The sequence below is a fragment of the Lithobates pipiens genome, unplaced genomic scaffold (assembly GCF_037356315.1).
Source record: "Lithobates pipiens isolate NorthernLeopardFrog02 unplaced genomic scaffold, aLitPip1_a1.2 Scaffold_22, whole genome shotgun sequence".
Lineage (NCBI taxonomy): Eukaryota > Metazoa > Chordata > Amphibia > Anura > Ranidae > Lithobates > Lithobates pipiens.
In genome coordinates, this window is record NW_027507784.1 from 230,644,202 (window position 1) to 230,669,409 (window position 25,208).

The 25,208-nt window shown below is 44.6% G+C and overlaps 1 protein-coding gene across 6 annotated transcripts in view; it reads left to right on the forward strand.

The window, feature by feature from the left end:
* The window catches only part of SNX29 (sorting nexin 29), a 1,823,105-nt gene that overhangs the window by 9,928 nt on the left and 1,787,969 nt on the right, over positions 1-25,208 (forward strand). The gene's annotated exons all lie outside the window — the stretch shown is intronic.

Genomic DNA, 25,208 nt, shown 5'->3' on the forward strand with positions numbered 1-25,208 from the left:
GATGTCCTGCATTCCGTAAATAACGAGGGGGGGCGTGACAATTGGATTACGTCATGACGAGGCCCCGTCCCGATGTGACATCACCACCCGGGGCATGATGGGTCCATGATGTCACAAGGCGGCGTGGCCTCCGGGGACGTAATCCGATTGCCACACCCCGTCATTATTTAAGGAATGCAGGACATCAGCACCAACAGGGGATGCAGCATTGGAGGAGGGTCGTCTGCAGGAGCGGTGGTGGCAGAGGAAGAAGAACACCAGACATAGAAGATAGAAGAGCGGAAGAAGAAGACCAGAGGATGAAGATGCGGGAGAAGATGGAGGAAGAAGCGGCAAAGAAGATTTTTAATAAGACTTTCAAAAACTGTCTACTGTATTTTTTCAACACAACACTACACTACAATACTTTTTTTCCAGGTGAATGGGTAGGGGTAGCCCATGCTCATTCACACAGGGGGGAGGCTGGGATCTGGGGGCCCTGAGCTCCCCGCCCGCAGATCCCGACAACCACCGGGCAAGGGTTGACTGGAAGAGGCCATTGTCCTCATCAACATGGGGACAAGGTGCTTTGGGGTGGGGGGCGCAGAGCCCACCCTGCCTCAAAGCACCCATCCCCCCATGTTGAGGGCATGCGGCCTGGTATGGTTCGGGGGGGGGGCACTCGCTCGTCCCCTCCCTTTCCTGACCTGCTGGGCTGCATGCTCGGATAAGGGTCTGGTATGGATTTTGAGGGGACCCCCACGCCATCTTTTTTTGACCGCTGAATCCATACTAGACCCAAAATGCAGAATCTAAGTAAATAAGGAAAAAATTCTGTGTATTGGGATGAAAATGTAACTGCAAAGAACAAAGGATGATTGAAGAAAAGACCTAAGATAGAGGGCACAGGAATGCGCTCACAAACATGATAGACACATAGGTGCATATACAGTGCCTTAAAAAAGTATTTCTACCCCTTGAAATTTTCCACATTTTTGTCATGTTACAACCAAAAATTTAAATGTAGCCTATTGGAATTTTATGCGATAGACCAACACAAAGTGAGACATAATTGTGAAGTGGAAGGAAAATGATAAAGGTTTTTCAAAATATTTTACGAATACATAACTGAAAAGTGTGATGTGCATTTTGTATTCAATAAATTTTAAAACCACCTTTCGTTGTGAAACAACAATTTTTAAGTCTTGCCATAGATTCTCAATTGGATTTAGGTCTGGACTTTGAGCCATTCTAACGCATGAATACGCTTTGATCTAAACTATACCATTGTAACTCTGGCTGTATGTTTAGGGTTGTTGTCCTGCTGGACACCCCAGTCTGAAGTCTTTTGCAAACTCTAACAGGTTTCTCTTTTTAGATTGCCCTGTATTACGCTCCATTCATCTTCCCATCAGCTCTGACCAGCCTCCCTGTCCCTGCTGAAGAAATGCATCCCCACAACATGATTCTGCCACCGCCATGTTTCACGGTGGGGATAGTGTGTTCAAGGTGATGTGCAGTGTTAGTTTTCCTCCACACATAGTGTTTTGTTTTTAGTTCAAAACGTTAATAATTGATCTCATCTGACCCTGGCACTTCCACACGTTTGCTATGTCCCCCACATGGCTTCTTGCAAACCGCAAACAGGACTTCTTATGGCTTTTTTTCAACAGTGGCTTTTTTTCTTGCCGCTCATCCATAAAGGTGGAGCGTATGACTAATAGTTGTCCTGTGAACAAATTCTTCCACCTGAGCTGTGGATATCTGCAGCTCCTCCAGAGTTACCATGGGCCTCTTGGCTGCTTCTCTGATTAATGCTCCCCTTGCCCAGCCTGTAAGTTTAGATGGACTGTGATGTCTTGGTAGGGTTGCAGTTGTGCCATACTCTTTCCATTTTCAGATAATGGCTTGAACAGTGCACTGTGAGATGTTCAAAGCTTGGGATGTTTTTATAACCTAACCCTGCTAAAAACTTCTCCACAACTTTATCGCTGACCAGTCTGATGTGTTCCTTGGTCTTCATAAAGCAGTTTATTCACTATAGTTCTCTAATGAACCTCTGAGGGCTTCACAGAGCAGCTGTATTTATACTGAGATTAAATTACACACAGGTGGACTCTTTACTAATTAGGTGACTTCTGAAGGCAATTGGTTCCACGAGATTTTAGTTAGAGGTATCAGAGTAAAGGGGGCTGACTACAAATGCACACCACACTTTTTAGATTTTCTTCCACTTCACAATTATGTGCCACCCTGTGCTGCTCGGGTGATGGGTCTGTCCGTGGAATGCATCCAGTAGTCCCTGCAGGAGGGGTAAGTATGGTTCCATCTGTCTCGGCAGGATGGAGCAGCTGGGCATTCCCTGGGAGGTTGACTAGGGGGTCTCTCACTCTCCCTTCTATCCCTGTCCCTTCCCTCCTCCCCATGCTATGGACCGCTGTGTGACTGGGCACATGGGGGTGCGGTGAGCGTACCTGGCCAGGGGTCCTGTTTCTGGGCCACGGTGCGTGTTTGTGCTGTGTTTGACATGTGGGGAGACTGTCTCGCTCTCTGTGGCCATTTTCCTGGGGCCACAGACATTTTTTTTTTGTAGCCACAGCCAGTTTTTTGCCTTACAGCTATTTTCTGGAAGTTTGGCTGCCATTTTGCTGAGGAGGCCGTTGGCCATTTTAGTAGCTTCAGGTAGTTTTGCCTTTAGCGCTGGGTGCTTGTTTCCTACTAGAGTGCTTTTCACATAGACACCTCATGGATGACACGGGAGAGCGGACAGCAGCAGCAGCACAGCGCTGTACCTGCGTCAGGGTGGTGAGTCCTGTTGGGGGCCCCTCAGTCTGGCAGCTAGGAGGGTGGACATTTTGTGTGACTTGCCTTAGGTCCCTAAGTGATGACAGGCGACAGGGTGAAAGCGGCGTGCGGGCGCAAGGGAGGTAAAAAAATGCCCCCTCCCTCCACCGTATTCTAGGGAAAGGTCAGATTCAGACTCAGGCCCCGCAGTGACAGGCGGCCCCTGTTCTGACGTGTCAGAGGATGCAGACCAGGACCGTTCAGACAGTGAGGATGACTCCGTGTCCGGGTCAGCGCAGGAAAAGGTGCTTGTAGGAGCACTTATTACAGAGTTGCAGGATACCCTAAAGATGGAGGATATGGCGGGGGCATCTACAGAGGTGTCGGTCCCTTTTGGGTCTCACAAGCTGGCCCCCACGGCTAAGGTGTTTCCTTACCTAACTTATTTTGATAAGTTTATTTAAAAGGAGTGGGAAAAACCACAGTTGGCCTTTCAGTTCCGAAATGCATGACGGTGTGTTACCACTTTGAGGAGAGTTGCCTGAAGAAATGGACATCTCCTCTGATTGTTGACCCCCCCAGTATCCAGGTTAAATAAGTTAACCACGATTCCAGTGGAAGAGACTCCTGCTTTCAAGGACCTTGCCGACAGAAAGGCCGAGGTGGTTGCCCGGTCCATGTTTAAGGTGGTGGGGTCAGCATTGCGGCCAGTGTTAGCCACGGCCCTGGTGTCACAGACACTTACTGAATGGGCAAAATTGTTGCACCGTGAGTTGGAGAAGGAAAAGGTTCGCCGGTCTGCGTGGAGCTGGCAGACCAATTGGTGCAGGGCCTTAAGTATGTCTGTGATGCGCCATTAGATACGGCCCCCTTGCTCTCTAGAGCCTCTGTATCAGCAGTAGTGCTACGTCGTCTGATTGCGTCTAAGAAAGCACTGGGGACTTGCCCTTCCAGGTAGAGAGGCTATTTGGAGCCTCGCTGGATGACATTATTGAGAATGTTACTGGGGGTAAGAGTACGTTGTTCCCACAGTTCAGAAAAGGTAAGGAGCCATGCCGTATGCAAGGGCCCTCCTTTTCCAATCAGAAGCGGATTTTTCGTCCGCCCGTGTCAGCAGGTAAGTGTTTCCAGTCCGACAAGGTGCCTGCTGAGGGACAAAATTGTACCTGATTTTGCAAGCCTGGGAACAAATCTGTTACCGCATGAAGGTTTGCCCCCACCTGACTCTTGGGCGGGGGGGTCGCCTTCAGGAGTTTGCAGCCCGGTGGACCTTCCTACTTTCCGACCAGTGGGTCTGCGAACTGGTTTCATCAGAGTACAAGATAGTTTTTCTTGTCCGCCAAACAGATTTTTTTTTTCCCTCTAGCCTTCATCTTCTTTTGGCTCGTTGGGAAGCACTGTTCGGGGCAGTACAGGAGCTGCTGTTGCATGGGGTGATAGTACTTGTACCAACACCGGAAAGGTTTCAGGGATTCTGCTCCAATCTGTTTGTAGTCCCAAAGAAGGAAGGGGTCCGTCCAGTCCTGGATCTCAAGGCCCTCAACAGCTTTGTGAAGGTACAAAGGTTCAGGATGGAATCAGTTCGCTCAGTGGTCACTGCACTCCATCAGGGGGATTTTCTGGCATCCCTGGATATCAAGGACGCATACTTGCATGTCTCCTTATGCATCAAGCATCAGAGGTTTCTGCGATTTGCAGTCGGGGACGAGCACTACCAATTTGTAGCTCTCCCTTTTGGCCTGGCGTCGGCACCGTGGGTCTTCACCAAGGTGCTAGCCCCAATTTTGGCTTTGCTAAGGCAGCGAGGGATCGCAATCATGGGTTACCTGGATGACCTCCGTCTGAAAGCAGCTTCCGCCTCAGAATTAAGGGAGGATGTGGCAATCGCTATGCAAACTCTTCGGGAGTTTGGTTGGGAACTGAACCTAGAGAAGTTGGTGTTGGTGCCGACTCAACACCTGGAGTACCTGGGCCTGCTTCTGGACTCCTCTGAGGCGAGAGTCTTTCTCCCTTCGAACAAGCTGCAGACTCTTCAAGCTGCAGTGAAGTTGTTGGTGTCCCGCAGGTGGTCGTCTCTGCGTTTTTGCATGCGAGTCCTGGGTCTTATGGTAGCCACTTTCGAGTCGGTACCATATGCTCAATTCCACACTCGAGTCTTGCAAAAGGAGATCATGTCCAAATGGGACAAATCTCCGTTGCCCCTGGATTGTCAAATTTGGGTCAGCCAGCTAGTCAGGTATTCCCTGCTCTGGTGGCTGAGGTCGCATGCTCTTCAGTCCGGGAAGTCATTCCTTCCTCTTCATTGGATGGTGATCACAATGGATGCCAGCCTGACCGGTTGGGGGGGAGTTTTGGGCGTACAGTCAACCCAGGGTCGCTGGACCCAGGAAGAATCCTGCCTGCCGATCAACGTGCTGGAACTTCGGGTGATCAGGTGGTGCCTCCCCACATGGTCACAGAGGCTGCAGGGGCATCCAGTCAGGATCCAGTCAAACAACGCCACGGTGGTGGCATATGTCAACCATCAAGGAGGAACAAAGAGCTCGGCTGCAGCACTGGAGGTCGCTCACATCCTGCGGTGGGAAGAGCGGTGCGTGCCGGCTCTGTCAGCCGTGAACATTCTGGGAGTAGAAAACTGGCAAGCGGACTACCTAAGTCATCAGATGCTGGACTAAGGGGAATGGTCTCTACATCCGGATTTATTTTGGCTCCTTTGCCTAAGGTGGGGCACGCCAGATGTGGATCTCCTGGCTTCTCGACTCAATCGTAAGGTACAGAGGTTTGTGGCCAGGTCAAAGGATCTCTGGGCAGACGCGGCAGACACGTTGGTGGCTCCATGGGGGCATTATCGGCTGATTTATGCTTTTCCCACACTCGAACGCCTACCACATCAGCTTCGCAGAGTGGAGGCCGATGGGATTCCGATAATTCTGATTGCCTCAGATTAGCCTCGGCGTCCGTGGTACACAGACATAGTACGAATGGTGGCGGATGTTGCTTGGTGACGGCGGATGCGAGAGGACCTTCTGTCGCAAGGTCCAATACTTCATCCTGCTTTACCATCACTGGCTTTAATGGCATGGCTGTTGAAAGCCAGGTGCTAAGGGACGAGGTCTGTTGGATTCAGTAATATCCACTATGCTAAGGGCACAGAAGTCATCTTCTTGGAAGATTTATCATCGTACGTGGAAGGCCTTACATCTCCATGTGTGAGGAGATGAGGTGGTGTCCGTACTCGATTTCCAGGCTCCTGCTGTTTTTGCACTGAGGAGTGGATCAGAAATTTGCCTTAAGCACCATCAAGGGGCAGATATCAGCTTTCTGCCTTTTTTCAGCAACCCTTGGTGACTCATTCATTGGTGAGTATGTTTGTTCAGGGGGTTTGACATGTGGCCCCTCCAGTTCTACCACTGCTACCTCCGTTGGATTTGAATCTGGTGCTCTCGGTGCTTCAGAAACCGCTGTTTGAAAACATTAGGGAGTTCCCCTTATTGACACTCTCTAAGAAAGTAGTCTTTCTAGTGGCAATTACATCTGCCAGGAGGGTTTCTGAGTTGGTGGCCTCCTCCTCCAAGTCTCCCTACTTGATCCTCCACAAGGATATAGTGGTGCTGCATCCGCAGCCTTCGTTTCTGCCAAAGGTTGTTTCGGCCTTTCATCTAAATGAGGACATTGTGCTTCCGTCCTTATGTCCTCGGCCATCACACCCAAAAGAGGTGGCTTTGCATTCCTTGGATGTGGTCTGGGCGGGTATATCTGTCTGCTACAGGTCCTTTTCGGAGGTCAGACTCGCTGTTTGTATTGGTGGCTGCTCCGAAGACAGGACTGACGCTCTCATTGGCCACCATTTCTTGGTGGATCAGACATATTGTGGTTCAGGCCTATGCCTTAAGGGGGTGGGCGCCTCCCTTTCCTGTCACGGCAAATTCTACCAGGGCAGTTGGTGCCTCTTGGGCTTTCCGACATCAATCGTCTACTTCCCAGGTGTATAAGGTGGCAACCTGGTCGTCCATTCGCAATTTCACAAAATTTTACAAGGTTGATGTGAGCGCATCTTCAGATGCTCGTTTCGGCCGCAAGGTTTTGCAGACAGCTGTTTAAGGTTGCAACTTCTCTGTTGAGGAGCTCTGGTTGTTATGGGTGGAGTTATTTTCTTGCTGTTCCCACCCCTTGTTTCTTTGATACTGCTTGAGAACGTCCCTAAGGTCAAGATGAAGATGCTGTGTCCGTCAATGAACGAAAGAGAAAATAGGATTTTTGTACTCACTGTAAAATCCTTTTCTCTGAAGTTCATTGAAGGACACAGCACCCACCCCTCCTGTTTATGTTTGTACTGCTTTTGTCGAACTGAGCTGCTGGATGAAGTGTGAGGTGTTATAGCTAGTAGGACCACTCCCCGGGCAGTACTGTGCAAGTGTTGCTGTTTTTAATACTTTTTGCCTAGTCCTCTCCTAAGGCTGGACTCAGACCTATCCATTTTTAGTGCATTTTGCAGAATTGCACTACAGTCCATTTAACATGGTTTCCTATGGAACACGTCCTGTAGTGCAAATCTGCAAAATGCAAAAAGCGCAAAAAATGCATAGGTGTGAATCCAGCCTAAAGGAGCTATATAACCCTCAGGTCAAGATGAAGATGCTGTGTCTGTCAAAAGAAATTCCCTAACTCGTACAGAAGGAAGTTAAGTAGGTACTCCTGCGCTAAAAGGAATTTGTAATATATTTGAACGATAGGTGCTGCATACACCGTAAGGACCAAACTCGTGTCCAAATATGTGTATAGTTGTAAAAAGGGGAAATGGTGTTAGCGCAATACCATTTCCCCTTTTTAAAATGTGAAGATTACAGGTTTTCGACCTTGTGATGCATCTAGCCTGTCACTCAAGAATTAAGTTAAAAACAGGGTTTGGAGACAAATAGGGATTCTGAAAAAAGACCAAATCAGAATATTTCTGCATCTGTTAGTTAAATAGTGGGTGTTTTTGGAAGTTAAGTATGAATCCATATCGATCACCCACACTGGACTTATAATGATTGAGGCAAGCCTCCTAAATATCCTAGGGTAGTATGGTCTTCTGTGAGCCTGTAGTACAGATATTGGTTACTTGATTAGGTCCTGATAAGTGTCAGTTGAAGTGAAGTGTATCCAACATGACCATGTTTGTATGAATTTGGAAGGAGTATCTCTGGTTTGGTGTATGAGATCCTCCATTTCAGCGATCTTTTGGATTCGAAGGATCCAATCTTTTATGTTGGGTGGGTCTGGAGATCGCCATTTACATGGTATGCACATGTTTGCCGCTGAAATCAGGTGCATGGGCAAAGATCCCAAGTATGTGCGGGGCTGTCTGGTGGGGTGATGAAATAAAAATTGTGCAAGTGTGTAGTCAAGTTTAAACGTGGTAATGTGATAGATGAATTTATGTACATTTTTCCAGAACGGTTGTATTTTATGACAAGACCACCAGATATGAAGAAGAGATCCAGGTTCTGTTCCACATCTCCAGCAGAGTGGGGAAACTGAGGGAAATATACGGTTCAATTTAACGGGTGTGTTATACCATCTCAATATAATTTTAAATGCATTCTCTTGTGCAGATACGTTCAGAGATCCTTTGTGTGCAATTTTATGAATCGTTTCCCAATCCCCGATGGAGATGTTTTTGGACAAATCCCTGCCCCATTGGGCAGCTCTCCCATCAATTGCAGAATTCTGTTCGGAGAAAAGTAAAGCATATGAAAAAGAAATAAGATGTCTTTGCGGTTCATTTTTAAGGCACATATCTTCGAAAGGGGTAAGGGGTGGGATCCAATTGGGACGTTTATTTGCTGTATCAAGGAAGTGTCTAATTTGTAAATATGTCCAGTGAGGAAATGACATTGGTTGTATGGATGCTTGTAACTCGGAATAGGGGATGGTTTTATCTTCATCAAAGAAGAGCATGGATCTAACAATTGTGTGTGGCCATATATCGTTTAAGAAGGTAGGACTCATTCCAGGTAAAAATGCCGGGTTCATTTTTAGTGGTGTCATAGGTCCCGTGGTTGATGAGATGAGGTGTTTGGAACATGCATGTTTGTAAGTGTTAAGCGTCGGGCCAATTAAAGGATGTAGTTTATATACTTTAGGGATATGCTTAGCTAGTAACCACGGAGTTTGGGCAATCGGGATGGAGTCCAATGAATTTTTCCAATTGGACCCAATCTTTATTGTTAGAGTGTATATTCCAATCAATAATTCTTGTCAACTGACATGCTTGCTGATATTTTTTTATGTCAGGTAAGCCTATACCTCCTTTCAGTTTTGGGCAGGTGAGTTTCATAAAGTTTATGCGTGGGCGTATAGTCCCCCAGATGAATTTTGGACAAGCTGTGCGATACGATGTAAAGAATGTGTTGGGAAGTTGAATTGGAACCGTTTGGAAGAGATATAGTAATCTAGGTAAGATATTCATTTTGACTATGACCGCTCTGCCAAACCAGGAAAATAAACCATTCGACCATTTTTTGAAGTCAGAAGTTATGGAGTGAAGAAGAGGTTGATAATTTGCCGCATATAAGTCTGTGATATTGGGGGTTAAGTTGATACCCAGGTATGTTAGTGTGCGTGTATTCCATTTGAACGGAAAATATGTTTGGCAATGTGTGCATTGTGCGGATGTGAGGGATATATTTAGAGCCGTAGACTTTGCAAAGTTTATTTGGCGGTTGGATAATTGTTGGAAATATTTAAGGAGATTGGGTAGCGTTATGCGTGGTGCAGAGAGGAATAGAAGGATGTCATCGGCAAAAGCCGCTAATTTATAGGAGCAAACTTGTATATTTATTCCTTTAATGTCAGGTTTTTCTCTAATACATCTCAACATGGGTTCTAATGTGAGAATATAGATTATGGGGGATAAGGGGCAGCCCCGCCGTGTTCCATTTGAAATAGAGAAGGCGTCTGATAGGTGGCCGTTTACCCACACCGATGCAGTGGGGTTGGAGTAGAGCATGTGTATATAGTGAAGCATTCGCTGCGGGAGATCAATCTCCTGTAAGGCTTGCATCATGTAGTCCCAGGCCACTCTATCGAACGCCTTCTCTGCATCCAATGATAGGAGGAATCCCTTTTCCTTGGATGTGGATAAGTAGTGTTGGATGTTGATAGCCTTAAGGGTATTATCCCTGGCCTCCCTACCAGGGACAAAACCCACCTGGTCTAAGTGAATTAGTTGGGGTATTAATGGGAGAAGCCTATTTGCTAGAATTTTTGCATACCATTTGAGGTCTACGTTCAATAAAGAGATGGGTCTGTAGTTAGACGTAAGCAGAGCATCTTTTCCAGGTTTCGGGAGAACTTTTATGTGGGCAGATGTTAGGTCTCTGGGCGGAGTAACGAGTGTCTCATAGGTATTAAAAGTTTTGAGAAAGATAGGTGTGAGGAGGTCCCTAAAAGATATATAATAACCAACGTTCAGTCCATCTGGACCTGGACTTTTACCAGATTTCATCATGGTTAGTGCAAATTTTGCTTCCTCTATGTCTAGTGGTCTGTCCAATTCTAGACTTTGAGCTGCCGTGATGGGAGTGGGCCCAAATTTTTCGAGAAAATCCGCAATCATTTGCGTTCTCGTCAAAGCTTTCGAAGGGGAATTCGGGGTAGATAGATTATAGAGTTGTGAAAAGTAATTTTTAAACTGGTCGGCTATAGCATTGGTGTTAAGTATTTTACGGCCTTGCGTGTCCGAAAGGGCGTGAACTGTCGTGTTAGCTTTTTTTGATTGTAAAGCTCTTGCCAGTGTTTTGCTAGCTTTATTACCGAATTCGTAGTACGTTTTTTGTGTCAATATAAATTTCTGTTTAGTTTGTTTATCTAATAAGTTAAGAAGTTGTTTTCTCGTCTCAATTAAGGGGTCCATTATGTTTAAGGCTTGCGAACGTTTGTGGGCTTTTTCTAACTGGTGAATCCGGTTGGTTAACGCCTGGAATCGCTGTAATTTCTCTTTTCGTCCTTTAGCCGCCGCCGCAATGAATATTCCCCTTATCACACATTTGTGTGCCTCCCATATTATGGGAGGTTAGGTATTCGCTACCTCGTTTTCATTGAAGTATTGTTGCAATCTAAGTTCTACTTTTTTGACAATGTCGGGGTCTGTCAATAACGATTGATCAAGTCTCCAAATATGGGAGAGCGGATGGGCTTCTGGGAAGGACAATTCAACAGCTATCGGATGGTGATCTGAAAGATACATGGAGCCAATGGATGCTTTTTGGAGAAAAGGTAAATCATTCTGGGTTAAGAAAAAGTAATCTATCCTGGAATATTTATCATGTGGCTTAGATTAAAAGGTATAATCTTTACAATCAGGGTACAGGGTTCGCCAAGTATCATCTAACGTTAAGGATTGAATTTCAGATGTAATAGTTTTCAGGGCAGAATATGGGAGGGACGAGGACCCATTTGAGGTATCCAAAAGGGGATGTAGAGAAACGTTGAAGTCACCTCCAAGAATAAGGGTGCCTTCTTGGAAGGTTGTTAGGTCTTGAATGAGTTTCTTAAAGAAGGGTACTTGTTTATTATTTGGTGCATAAATGTTTGCCAACGGTATTTTCCGACCATTGCAAGTACCTTTTAGGAAAATAAATCTGCCATTTTCATCAATCAGCTTATCTGTGATTTGGAAAGGACAATTTTTGGCCACTAAGATCGATACGCCTTTAGTTTTTGATTCAGGTGTCGTGGAATGGTAAACCTCGGGATAGTTTAAGTTCTCAAGCTTAGGTACGGACCCTGTGCGAAAGTGAGTTTCTTGTACTAAAATGACGTCCGCTCGATCACGTTTCATAGTTAAAAGTAACTGGCTCCTCTTCTCTGGTAAGTTTAAACCTTTTGTATTCAGAGAAACTAATTTGAGACATGTGGGTGTAGACGGTGATTGTGTAGGTGTCATTATTGGTTCGTATGTTGTAGATTGTCGCAGTTAAGAGGCAGTAAAATTTAGTTAACTTACAAAGTTAGTGGAGAAAAATCCTTCTATGAGTGCACCACTCACTCACAACTATCACAATGTGCGTGATAGTTAGAGGGTATAATCTCTTGAGCTGATCTTTATCCTGAGGGACAGGAATCGGTCACTGTGCTACGAGTGGTAGATGTCGTGGTGTGGAAAAGATAGTGTATAGGGGATTGTAGGGGGATCCGGCTATAGGTGAGATCCCGCTCACCTATTTACAGGAAATGTGGGTATTCGCCGGAGAAAGGCAGTGGATAGTTAGTATGGAAGTCTAAGTAATAAGGTGTGCAAAAACCGTCCACTTTGTGGGGTATGTGGTTACCTTTTGAGGTTGATGAATCAGAGGGAGCCATCAGACCATAAGCCTCAAGATAGCGAACTATATTGTGTATTGGGGGTATACAATCAATAGTGAGGGGTACTGGTCTATGTTAATAATGATAGAAGAGAAGTGTAAATCCGTGGCCACTATATACCGGTTTACCAATGTGTGATGATGAATGAGAATAGTGGTCAGGCATGAAAATGTATTTGTCGGGGACAATGGATAAGAGCGAATAACAATTTAAATCTAAAGTGAATGAAGACCTGAAAAAATATAGCTTCGATTTTCAGCATTCTTAATATAAAGTATACAATAGGGTACGATATCGGTCGTATTATGTAGAATAAAAATCAACAATGCATAACTGTTTTAACAGGAAAAAACACTAATAGATGAAATATAAGTATATAAATTATTTGAGACTCCACAGGTGTAGGGTATACCTTCATGTAAGAGAACGGAAGGACCCAAGGTAGCATCTTCTGTGTTTTCTTTCTAAGCACCCTATGGGGGTCTTGATTGCCAGAAGTCATCTACAGTTTGCTATAGTGTCTTGTCACCAAAGGGTCGTGCATAGCATAACAATATGGAAGTAGCACTGTGTGAGTTGAAAAGTTTCAGTAGTAAGTTCCAATGGCCTATTGAAGTTCTGTGGTCCATGGGATGTATCATCTGTAAGATCCTGTATCTGGTCAGCACATTTAATTGTCGGCTCCTGTAGGCATGGATAGTGGATCCTTGTAGAAGTATCTCAGACAGGATAACTCCAATGAGAAGGCTGTGTAAGCGATGGGTATCTGAGGTGCAGGAGGAACGGTTGAGGTTGGTATATAATTACCGTACGTATATGCTGGAGTAGTTAGGTATGTGAGAAGCTGACCTTCGTGGTCTTTTTCCTATAAATCTAACAATACCAGAGGCATATGAATATTTTGAGTGAATTCCAAAGCTATCGGTACGGGAGTCTAGGAAGTGTTTTAACAACGGGATCAGACAATCAATAGTACTTATCCAGTATAATCCTTACTAATGACCTCTGCGTGCTCTCTGTGGCAGAGGGGCAGAGGTTGGGCTATATAAATTGCGTTGCTGAGTCGGGTTCGGTCCCGTTCTAGTTATGAAGGGTGATCTCTGGCATCTAAAGTGAGTAGGTTGGGTCTCCATATGATCTTCCGTGTATGGCTTTCCCTGCATGTATTGTTTATTGAATTCAGCATACCAGTTAGGGACTTCTGTGTATGGAATGTCAAGGATTTTGCAAAATGATTCTAAGTCTTCAGGCACCTGTAAAAACGCTGTATGCCCCTGATTAGTTGCCGATAGTGCAAATGGAAATTTCCATCGGTAAGGTATGTTTCTAGCTTGCAATATCTCCAATAAGGGGCGTAGCATAATTGCGGATAGATCTTGGTATATTGAAATTATTTTAGCTTCAAATTTCACTTTACCCTTTATTCTAGCTTGTTTAAGGATTGACTCCTTTGTTTGGTAACCATTTACATAACAAATGATATCTCTGGGAGGATCAGATTCCCTACCTCGAGGTTTAAGTGCTCTGTGGATTCTGTCCATTACTATGGGAGCAGTCTCAGGCCTGTCTAACAGCTTATTGAATTAAGAGGACACCGTGACAGAAAGCTGTGCATTTTCTACACTCTCTGGAATTCCTCTCACCCTAAGATTATGCCTTCTGCCACGGTTGTCTAAATCTTCTACGTGCCTTTGAACCTCCCTCAGCTGAGCAGTATGGGTATCTACCATGCGGGAGATCTGAATGATCGCATTTTGCTGTCTGTGAGACTGCTGTTCTATCGTCATTACTCCGCCTGCATTGGCCTGTATTTCTTGCCTGAGGTCCGTTATGGCAGCGGTGAGTGTATCTTTAATGCCCGTTGCCACTGCCCGGAAATCTTGTATGGTTGGTTGTTGTGTGACTGACTGACTAGCTGCCATGTTAACTTCAGTGGGCTCTAGAACGATGTCATGAAGAGACTGTGAGGAGGCCGCTGCGGAGGACGCCGTATTAGGTCTGTGTGACCTAAATAACTCCGGTAATTGCCGATTGTTTTGTCCCCTGCTTCCTCTGGGTGATCTGGATCGGGATGTAGAAGTATTCCGGGAGGCAGTCCCCATAATCAGGGATAACGATCGGTAGTGTAGAACCCCCTATAAGTTATAAGGAGGCAATGATCTGATGGAGTAAAGGATTTAAGCGGCCATCTTCTCTCAAGGCAAACCACGCCCCCGTGCTCATAATTTTACATACCCTGGCAGAATTTATGATTTCTTGGCCATTTTTCAGATAATATGAATAATAAAATGGAAAATGTATTATTAAATACTTAAGGAATTTTCTTTTCCTGATGGACTCCATGGCAGTCTACGTGTGGGTTAACCCCACCTCCTCTCCAATACTATAGGACCTCATTCTCATAAATTTGAGTAGATGATCACCAGGACTGGGCCACTCTTAGCTGTTATCAATCTCTTACAACCACCATGAATGTATCCAAGAAGCAATCAGAATAACTCATTTAACTTGCACTTCTGCACAGTGAAATCCAATGGCAACAGTAAATACAAATGGCAGGGTAGTCTACCTTTCATAAGGATATCAGAACTTCAAAACTGTTGGTAGTCCAATGGCTCTCTGTAGTCTTTCAGAGAGCTGTTTCTTATGAAATGTCTCCTTTAAAAAAGTAAATGTTGTCATGCCTAAGAGTCACCACTGGGGGCTGTATAGCGCACATACCTTGCCATGCCTTCCTCAGAGATCACGCTGTGCAGCAGAAACACCAGGCTTCCCTCCGGCGAGCAGCTCAGACCTCCGGTAAGATTGTTTTTTGTTTTTTTTTCTCTCTTCACTGAATCACCCCCCACTTGGTCCAAGCTTTCCCTCTTCTTTGAAATGGGGAAGCCAAAAAACTATCAGCGATGCCGCTTCGTTTGTTTCACCGCTCCTGCATGGTGGCCAGTCTCGGATCTCCTCCTCGCCATTTCCCTCCCCACACAAAAGCTGATCACGTTGGATGGGAAAACATTCTTTTGATAAAAGAGGAGCGGCACGATGTGTCGGAAGGGGGCGGGGCTTAGCACAGCATTGGCATCCTGCAACGTCCAGTGCAGGCGTTTGTTTAAAAGCTCCATTTTTGCTAGCTGCAGATGTCGGAGAGACAAAGAGCAAATAGGGGCATGTAAGAGGTTGATGACACAGTCTTTCCCTTGGCACATTTACTAAAACCATCAGGCTGAGCATTAATAGCAATGGCAGTGGCTGGACTTTTGCTCAAGCAGTGTATGCGATTTCTTCTGGTAGTATCTCTGCATTTGTGCATCGGGTTATAGTTAGACGAGGGCATTTACTCCTCCCCCCAAAAAAGAGCTAAAAGGCTCTCCCTCAAGCCCTGGAAAGCCTACAATATAATGGCATCCTCTCCTAAGAGGGGGTGGCGGGTCAGAGTGAGCATCTGGGCCATGAAATGTTTGCAATTGTTTTCAACACTGCAGCCCCTGTCTATTTCACTAAAGAGGTTTTTTTCCCCAGCCATGAAATGTGTGAGGAAAAAAAAAAGGTAAGAGACTTTAATCGCAGCCCAGTGTGGGAAAAAATGCAACAGGTTCCCTTACATTACCCAGGGCCCTCAAACTGAGGAAATGGGGGTGGGAAAAGATGAATTTCCCTCAGGGGACCGTGGTGAGGCTGATGACTCCTGTTCTGAGGGGTCAAATGCGGAGAGATCAGCTTCACAATCTGTAAGATTGATGGTGCAATTATTTACTGATGGTCCGCTCCACATCTATGTACCCTTAACTGAGTGTTTGGGTTCGCTAAAGCCTCCTCAAGCTGTGCTTGCCTTTCCTGCCCATTCATTGCTGGAAATTTTTTTTGTATCTGAGTGGAATCACCCAGATAAGCATTTTTTCCCTCCTAAAAAGTTTTTTCACACTTTATCCTATGGAGGAAGAAATTCAGGTGGGGATACCAGAAATTGACACTGCTATATCCTCTGTGAATAAAAGTTAAACAAGAAAAGAACTGAAAATGGGTCAAATAACGGTGAAGTGGTCCAATCCCTATATACTTATCAAAAAAAAGGCTTCCCCCTGAGTGGGTGGGATTTTAAATGACCATCAACTCCGGACACAAATGGACACAATAATATACAATTTTTATTCATAAATTACACAATGTACATAATACCAGAAAGTGCAAATGGGCTAAACAATGTCCTCCTGGTATATTAATAAATAAACAAACATATGTACAGAACAAAATATGATTAAAACAATGCTTGTCCTATATCACCCACACCCGACGCGTTTCCAGTTGCTGATAATTCAGAACCTTCATCAGGGGTGAACAAACTTGATGATATAGCAATCTATAATATAAAACAATTCAATTAAAAGCATATAAGCTATTTTTACCAGGCTGGAAAAAAAAAAAAGGAAGAAGAGGGGGATTCCCAACTCCCATATCCCACACACACACACACACACACACACACACACACACACACCACGCCCCACTCCCTTCACAGAACAAAATTAGCTAAACGGATAAAATGTCTGCCAATCTTTACCTAGTGAGGTGTAAGTTTGAGGATCAAAATGCCTGCCATTTAGAAAAATATAAGTATGTCTGAAGAGTACTTCAAATACTATCGAGATGTCAACCAAGTACAGGATGTCCTGCAAATTACTTCCAGATCAGTTAGACCTAAAATGGTGAACACAAAAGAGTATGTGTACAGCCAAATAGTTGTTAAAATCCATTTCCAATGAAAACATGTATGCCTATAGAGAAAGGAATATACCATGCGAGACCAAGAATGTGCAGGCAACTATTTAATAGAAAAGAGGTGTCCGCAAAGATTTTTTTGCAATATATGGAAAATTGCCATACACACCTTGGATGTAGTTCACAACCAGAGAGACAAGTGGAAACAAAGAAAAAACCCCAAGTACCATTTGAATAGAAAGCCCTGATTTAAATAACGTGCAGCCTATAGAGCCAAAAGTAAATAGATATAAATAGAATCATGTAGTCTCATACTCACGGATTCTATGGCAAGGGGTTTTTTTGTTTCTATGTGAGACGCTAATTGGAACAAACAATGGCTATCTGGATGTTTCAAGTCCACCTTCATGTGTGTGTCAAGCTGAATTAGCATGTATATGACTTGCACCCAGGGTTGCCTTGTCCCATTCCCAGGAAATAAGCCCAAAAGGAAAACTGGAATCTGTAGTCCAACCACAAATTACCTATAAAGCAGATACGGTAATTCGTATTGTACCAAAATGCATAGATTTACATCCTTGCATAAACTTAGCTAAAGGGAGTACTTACAAACGGCAAAGCAGTCCTCTATGTGCAGCGTATGGATGGCACTGAAATTTCCAACAGCTGACCTGTTTAAATATGGAGTGTTGATCCTCTAATTGGTTGGTGTTTCACTTGCTAAATAGGGAGGGTGTGTGCAATTCTAATGAACCATCCCCCTGTGTGTATAGTGAAGCGATTGTCAGGTTTCACACTTTTACCTAGCTCAGCCAATCAGGGAGGGGCGTAGAGCCTCACGTGGCTGTAAACCTCCCCAACGAGCAGCGTGTATGAGAAAAGTGCGTTGTTGTGGCGCGCACTCTCAGCATAAGCTGGAACGCAAGAGGTATTTCCGGAAACAACAACATCACTAACAAGGCGCAAGTGGGAGTTATCCACACACCCAGCGGAAGTGACGGCGTGTATAAGAAAAGTGCATCATTACGGCGCATGCTCCCAGCATAGGCTGAAACGCACGTAGTCTTTCCAGAACTGACGTCCCTCCAAGAGCGCCGGTGGAAATTGCCTGCGTACCCAACGGAAGTGGCGTCATGTTTTATTCTACCTGAGTATGGAACGTGGCAGCAGCCAGTATTGGAACGCAGGCCACCAACGGCAGCCACACTAAGATGGCACAGAGAGAAAGACACAGAGTAATTTCCCAAACAAAAACCAAAAAGAGAAAACAAGTGTAAATGTAAAAAACCACCAAAGAAAAATGTGTACCCAATCAAAATTGGTATGGGTACTGTGAATAAAAGTTTGACTTGTCCTGCAGACAATGCTCAAATGCTTAGGAATCCAACTGATAAAAAGTTGGAATTTGTATTAAAAAACACTTTTTTTCAGGCAGGTTGAGTGTTTCAGCCTGTGCTGACAGTAATTGGTCAATCCTTGAGAGACCAGTTCAAACAGGTGCTCAAGGATATCCTGTTAAGCAGGCCCAGCAAGGTACTATCAGCTTTATGTTTGCAATAGTTGCTATGAGAGATTCTATCCTTCAGGCCTCGTGCCTTTCGCTAAGTGCCATGCAAGAAGCTCCTGGCTAGTCTTCATTTTTGCGGTTAAACGGCTGTTTGGGAATGCTTTCGGTAATACATCCAAAGAATTTCTAGTGGAAAAAGTACCCCTTTGCCATTTAAGAAAAGACATAAATGTATTTAATTTTAACAAGCTCCTTCTCCAGGGGCATCAGCCTCCTGGCAATCACGATGGCCTCCACCTTCAAGTTCAAGAGGTAATCCTCATCCTCAAAATACTAAAGCCTCCTTTTATGAGGAGGTGCCCCCACTCGCTCGAGTAGGGAGAATACTTCTAAAGTTCTCAAGGATCTGCCAGGAAGAGCATTGAGACAGATGGGGGACTTCCTTAATAGCTCCAGGGTACAAACTGGAGTTCCAAGAGTTCCCATCTCCTCGTTTTCTCAGATCAAACATTCCTAAGGATCCAGAGAAAAAAAGTATTTCTTTCAAACATTGGACCATCTTTGGGCAAAAAGTGATCATGGTGGTCCCCATGAAAGAGCAGTGGTTGGGGTTTTGTTCAAACACCATGGAGTCAATCCAATCATTTGTCTCCATCTTACAAGGATGGCGTCAATCAACCGCCATGCCTACCTCCATTTGCCTATTTCCCCGCTCACCAGTAATATCTACTTTTCAAGGTAATAAATCTTAATTTTCAGTTTGTAGCTCTACTTTTCACTTTAGATACTGCACCTTGAGTGTTTACAAAGCTTCTGGCCCCTCCTCTAGCCAGATTAATGGCCCAAGGTATAACGATTATAGTTTACCTAGATGAACTGCTCTTGATAGACCAGTCGGTAGTCCACTTAGACCAGAATATTTTTGCCACATTCAACTACCTGGAATACCTAGGCTGGATTCTCAACCTAAAGAAATCTTAAAACCATGAAGAAAGCTAAAATACTTGGATCTGATCATAGATACACCCAGAAAAAAAGCTATTCTTGTCCCAGGCAAAGATCAGCACCATAAACGAACTGATTCAGGTGATTGAAGCAAGATGAATCCTTCTATTCATCTTTGCATGCGGTTGTTGGAAAAGATGGTGGCTTCACCCAAGGCCGTTCCTTATGCTTAGTTTCATTCGAGACTGCTGCAAAACAGTATCCTATCCGCTTGAAACAAGAAGGTTCAAGCTCTAGATTTCCCAATGTATCTGTATCTCAATGCCACAGCAATAGGCCTATATCAATCACCAAGGGGGCACAAGACGTTGTGCAGCCCAGACAGTTGAATCATAACCTATCTTGGGCAGAAAACAATGTACTGTGCCTTTTTGGCAGTATTCATTCTAGGAATAGAAAATTAGCAGGTGCACTACTTGAGTCGCCAGCAGTTGTTCTCAGGAGAATGGTTCCTTCACCCTGATATCTTCTTGTCAATATGTCAAAGATGGGGGATCCCAGATCTGTTTGCGTCCAGGTTCAACAAAGAAATCGACAACTTTGTGTCAAGAACAAAGGATCCGCTAGCATGTGGAACAGATGCCTTGCTGTTCCCGTGGAATCAGTTCTTACTGGTTTATGCATTCCCTCCTATTCTGCCTGTGTCCACAACATCTTTCCAGGATGAAGCAGGAAGGGAAGTCGATGATTCTTGTGGCCCAGGAGATCTTGGAATGCAGAGATCTTAAGGATGGTGGTAGGGGTCCCATGGACCCTACAACCATGTCCAGACCTTCCCTCGCAAGGTCCGGTATTCCATCCTATCTTACAAACACTAAATTTAATGGTTTGGCTATTGTGACCTACATTCTGAAGAAACCTGGGCTATCAAGTTCAGTGGTATCTACCTTGGTTAATGCAAGGAAGCCAGGCTTCAGAATCCACATGTTATAGAGTCTGGAAGGCATATGTCTCCTTGGATGAATCCAGGGGTTGGCACCCCAGGATGTATGTCACAGGTAGAATCCTTGACTTTCTGCAGATGGGGTTAGAAATGAAGCTGGCCTTGGGTGCTTTCAAAGACCAGGTCTCGGCCTTATCAGTATTTGTTTCAACGACCACTTGCTTCGCATTCTTTTGTTCGTAGGTTTTTTTCAGGGGGTAACACGGCTTAATCCCCTGGTTAGGTCACCCCTGAACCCTTGGGACTTGAATTTAGTTCTGTCAGCGTCAGCTAGAGGGGTATCAGAGTTGGCTGCTCTTTCTTCTAAAGAGCCATATTATTATTCACAAGGATAAGGTAGTATTGCGTCCTCATCCTAACTTTCTACCAAAGGTAGTGTCCGTTTTTTTTATCTAAACCAGGATGTTGTTCTACCTCAATTTTTTTCCAGAACCCTGTTCTATGGAAGAAAAATTCTCTTGATGTGGTGAGAGCAGTTAAGGTCTACTTAAAGGCGACTACTCAGATTCGAAAAACAGATGTTTTGTTTGTGTTGCCTGAAGGTCCTAAAAGAGGGCAGGCATCATCGAAATCTACTATTTCTAAATGGATTCGACAAGCGATTGTTCAAGCTTATGGTTTAAAGAGGAAAGTTCCACCTTTTCATATTAAAGCATACTTCCTGGGCAGTGGATCACCAAGCCTCCATGGCTCAAATCTGCTAGGCCGCAACTTGGTCTTCAGTCCATACATTTACCAGATTCTATCAAGTAGATGTAAGAGATCATGAGGACATCGCATTTGGACGCAGTGTGCTGCAGGCAGCAGTATAAGTCCTCTGATCTCATGGTGCCCTACTTTTGTTGTGTCTCCCTCACTTCAGTTGGCATTGCTATGGGACATCCCACATAGTAACTACTATGGCTCTGTGTCCCGTAATGTACGATAAGAAAATAGGATATTTATAACAGCTTACCTGTAAAATACTTTTCTTTGAAGTACATCACGGGACACAAAGGTCCCTCCTCTCTTTCTGGTATACACGTGTATTGCTTTGCTAAAAAAACAGAGGTACTCTCAGTAGTGGGAGGGGTTATATAAGGAGTGGACATCCAGTCTTAGGGTGTGCCAGTGTCCATCACTTGAAGGTGGCCTATAACCCACATAGTAACTACTATGGCTCTGTGTCCCGTGATGTACTTCAAAGAAAAGGATTTTACATGTAACATGTTATAAAAATCCTATTTTTTCCCCAACTGCTTGGGCATAACATGGGTCACGCAGTGACCTGCCCTCCGGTACTCGTGTCCCACATCCCCAGCAGGCTGTGCAATGAGAGCAGCTGACATGGCGGTGGATGTGGTGACTGGAGGAGGAATGGGAACATCTCTGTTGGGTCCTTGACGGAGAGTCACGTCCGGACCTGGACGATGATTGATGCTGTTGTGGCCTAGCAAGGTATCTGTTATCTTTTGCCACGATTTGGTGGTTTGATCTGGAAGGGCTGTAGAAAATAAAAAACGGGGGAGGGGGGCAGAGGTTAACACATTCTTTAATTACACATAAAGAATCTCAGCCCCTTCCCCTGAACTGCACATACCTTTTTTGTCAGAGGTGGCCGCATGAAGGCGGTGACCTGTCCATGATCTCCGGACAGAACATCAAGCCAATTGAGAGAAATATTCATATCTAGACTAGAGGTCGACCGATATATCGGCTGGCTGATATATCGGCCGGTATTTGCCGTTTTTTAATTAATCGGCATCGGCCGATTGAGCTGATAAAAAGGCAGATTTAGAACAGTGTGACTTGGAAATGACTTCTGTAATAGAAGTCAGTGTAAGTTGCCTGAGTCTTCATAGAAATGACTTGTCTCCTCTCTGGGCAGTCTGCCAAGAAAAGAGCAAAAAGATACAATGTTTACACTTGAATGAATGAACTCATCTCTGTGTGTAAAGTTCTCTGTTTAACAATTTAAAGACTAAATCTTTTCTGACACTTGTTGCTTACAAGTAAAAGTCCTGTTTTTTCTGCCAGAAAATCACTTAGACCCCCCAAAAATTATATATATATATATATATATATATATATTTTAGCAGAGATCCTAGGGAATAAAATAGCGGTTGTTGCAACATTTTATGTCACACGGCATTTGCGCAGAGGTCTTTCAAATGCATTTTTTTGGGGGGAAAAAAATACAATAAATGATTTAAAAAAAAAAACCTAAAACAGTAAAGTTAGCCCATTTTTTTTTTCATCCAAAAGTTTTGACTACCTGTTTTTATTTTATAGGCTGCTTTCACACTGGAGCGGGCAGGCTTTGATGGTAAAATGCTGCTAGTTTTAGCAGCGCTTTACCATCATTTTAGTGGTGCTATTCGGCTGCTAGTGGCGCGCATATAACCCAGCTAGCGGCCGAAGAAGAGGTTAAATGCGCCCGTGAAGCACCGCTGCCAAATCGCATTGCATGCGCTTTGGCAGTGGTGCCCATTAATATCAATGGGCAGGAGTGGTGGAGGAGCGGTATACACCACTCCAAACGTGCTGCTTGCAGGACTTTTTTTTTTTTTTTAACATCCTGCCAGCGCAACGCCTCAGTGTGAAAGCACTCTGTCTTTCACACAGACTGCAGGCACTTTACAGGTGCTATTTTTAGCCTCAAAAGTGCCTAAAAAAACAACCCAGTGGGAAAGGTGTCTGTTAGGTTTTATGAGATGAAGGGGGATAAAAAAAATAAAATAAAAAAAATCGGCCTAACATATTGGCCCAAAAAATCTGCATCATATATCGGCCATCGGCCGCCATGATTTCTAAATATCGGCATCGGTCAGAAAAAACCCCATATCGGTCAACCTCTAATCTAGACTATGCGCGGACACCCTAGGATAAGCCAGGAGACACTACAGGAAGACAGAAAAAAAAACACATTGTGTTTTTTTTTTATTATGCCTTTAAGGAGGGGAAGGGTGCATCAAGGCTTACCTAGTCCTGTGCAATTCCAGGCTCGGGGAGGCTCTTGCTCTCTGCCCACAGGGATTCCCAACCTGACAGGACCTGACAGCCTTTTAAATTCCCTGCCCGGATGATGTCAGTCCCTCCCTCACCTCGTGCCTGCGCCGTGGAGCACAACTAAACAGCTCTTGTGCGGCCGCTGGGTGCTACGTCGGCCCGGTCATACGAGAACCATGCCTTGTTATCACCGAGGTCATGCGCAGACGCCAGTGGCCATGCCAACCCAGAAGAGAAGTGGCGACATGGCATGCAAGAGCTTTCCAAGTGCCTTCCAAGTGCCCAGAGACTGAAAAACTGCACATACACACAAAAAAAGGATTTAACAAGGGAGTGAAAGGTACAACCATACAAATAAACCTAAACGGCTGCCATGGAAGATAAACAGAAACAGCAAACCTTGCCAGCCGTGTTGCTGTGCAGACATCCATCATGGGCATACTTAGGCAGCACCCCTCCACCACTGGGGTATCCCATGCCTAAGAACCCACTCACCCGCCCGTGGTTGGGCCCTGGGCTTTGCACCGCCAGGAAAATTGTTTTGGATGGAAAGAAAAACCCACAAATAACTTCAGGAGAAATACAGGACTCTCTAAAAACATGTGGTGTGGCTGTTTTCAAGATGCACAATAAGGAGGCACTTGAAGAAAGATGGGTTGCATGGTCGGGTCACCAGAAGAAAGCCATTACTATGCGAATGCCACAAAGTATTTCGCTTTCAATACACCAAACAGCACAGAGACAAGCCTCAAACCTGGCACAAAGTCAATTGGAGTAATGAGAACAAAACTGAGCTTTTTGGCCACAACCATAAACTCTTCATTTGGAGAGGAGTTGAGGCCTATGATGAAAGGTACACCATTCCTACTGTGAAACACGGAGGTGGATCGTTTTGGGGATGTGTAAGCCACAAAGGCACAGGATATTTGGTCAAAATTGATAGCAAGATGAAGTATGTTATCAAAAAATACTGGAGGAAAATTTGCATTCATGAGCCAGGAAGCTGCGTATGGGACGTACTTGAACATTCCAGAATGACAATGATCCAAAACACAAGTTGACCTGTCATTGGCTACAGCAGAATAAAGTGAAGGTTCTGGAGTGGCCATCTCAGTCTCCAGACTTCAATATCATTGAGCCACTCTGGGGAGATCACAAACGTGCAGTTCATGCAACACAGCCGAAGAATTTACAGGAACTGGAGGCTTTTTGCCAAGAGGACTGGGCAACTTTACCTTCTGAGAAGATAAAGAGCCTCATCCACAAATACCACAAAAGACTTCAAGCTGTCATTGATGTTAAAGGGGGCAATACATGGTATTAAGAACTGGGGTATGTGAACTTTTGATCAGGGATATTTGGGTAGTTTCTGTTGTCATTATAATTGAAAAAGAGTAAACACAATTGATAATAAATGGCTTCAGCCAAACACTATTCATAAGGCTCGGTTCACACAGGGGCGGCACGACTTGCAGCGCCGCGACCTGCACACGATCAGCGGCGACTTGCAAAACGACTTCTGTATAGAAGTCAATGCAAGTCGCCCCAAAGTAGTACAGGAACCTTTTTTCTAAGTCGGAGCGACTTGAGTCGCTCCTATTAGAACGGTTCCATAGTACAGAACGGAGCGCGACTTGTCAGGCGGCGAAGTCGCCCCTGTGTGAACCGAGCCTAAGTGAAATAAAAGTTTTTGTGTTATCATTCATATTCTCTGAAAAATGGCCAAGAAAGCATACATTTTGCCAGGGTATGTAACTTATGAGCACAACTGTATATTGCACATACTGTATATGTTGGATGTGTAGAGTGTACACATGTTTGCTATGCTTGACAGAAGAACTGAGTATACTGAAGGTGACTCACAGGACTTTTTATTTATTGTATTATTTTGTATATACTGTTTGACTTGCCATGTGTTACTGAGATCCAATAAATGCTACA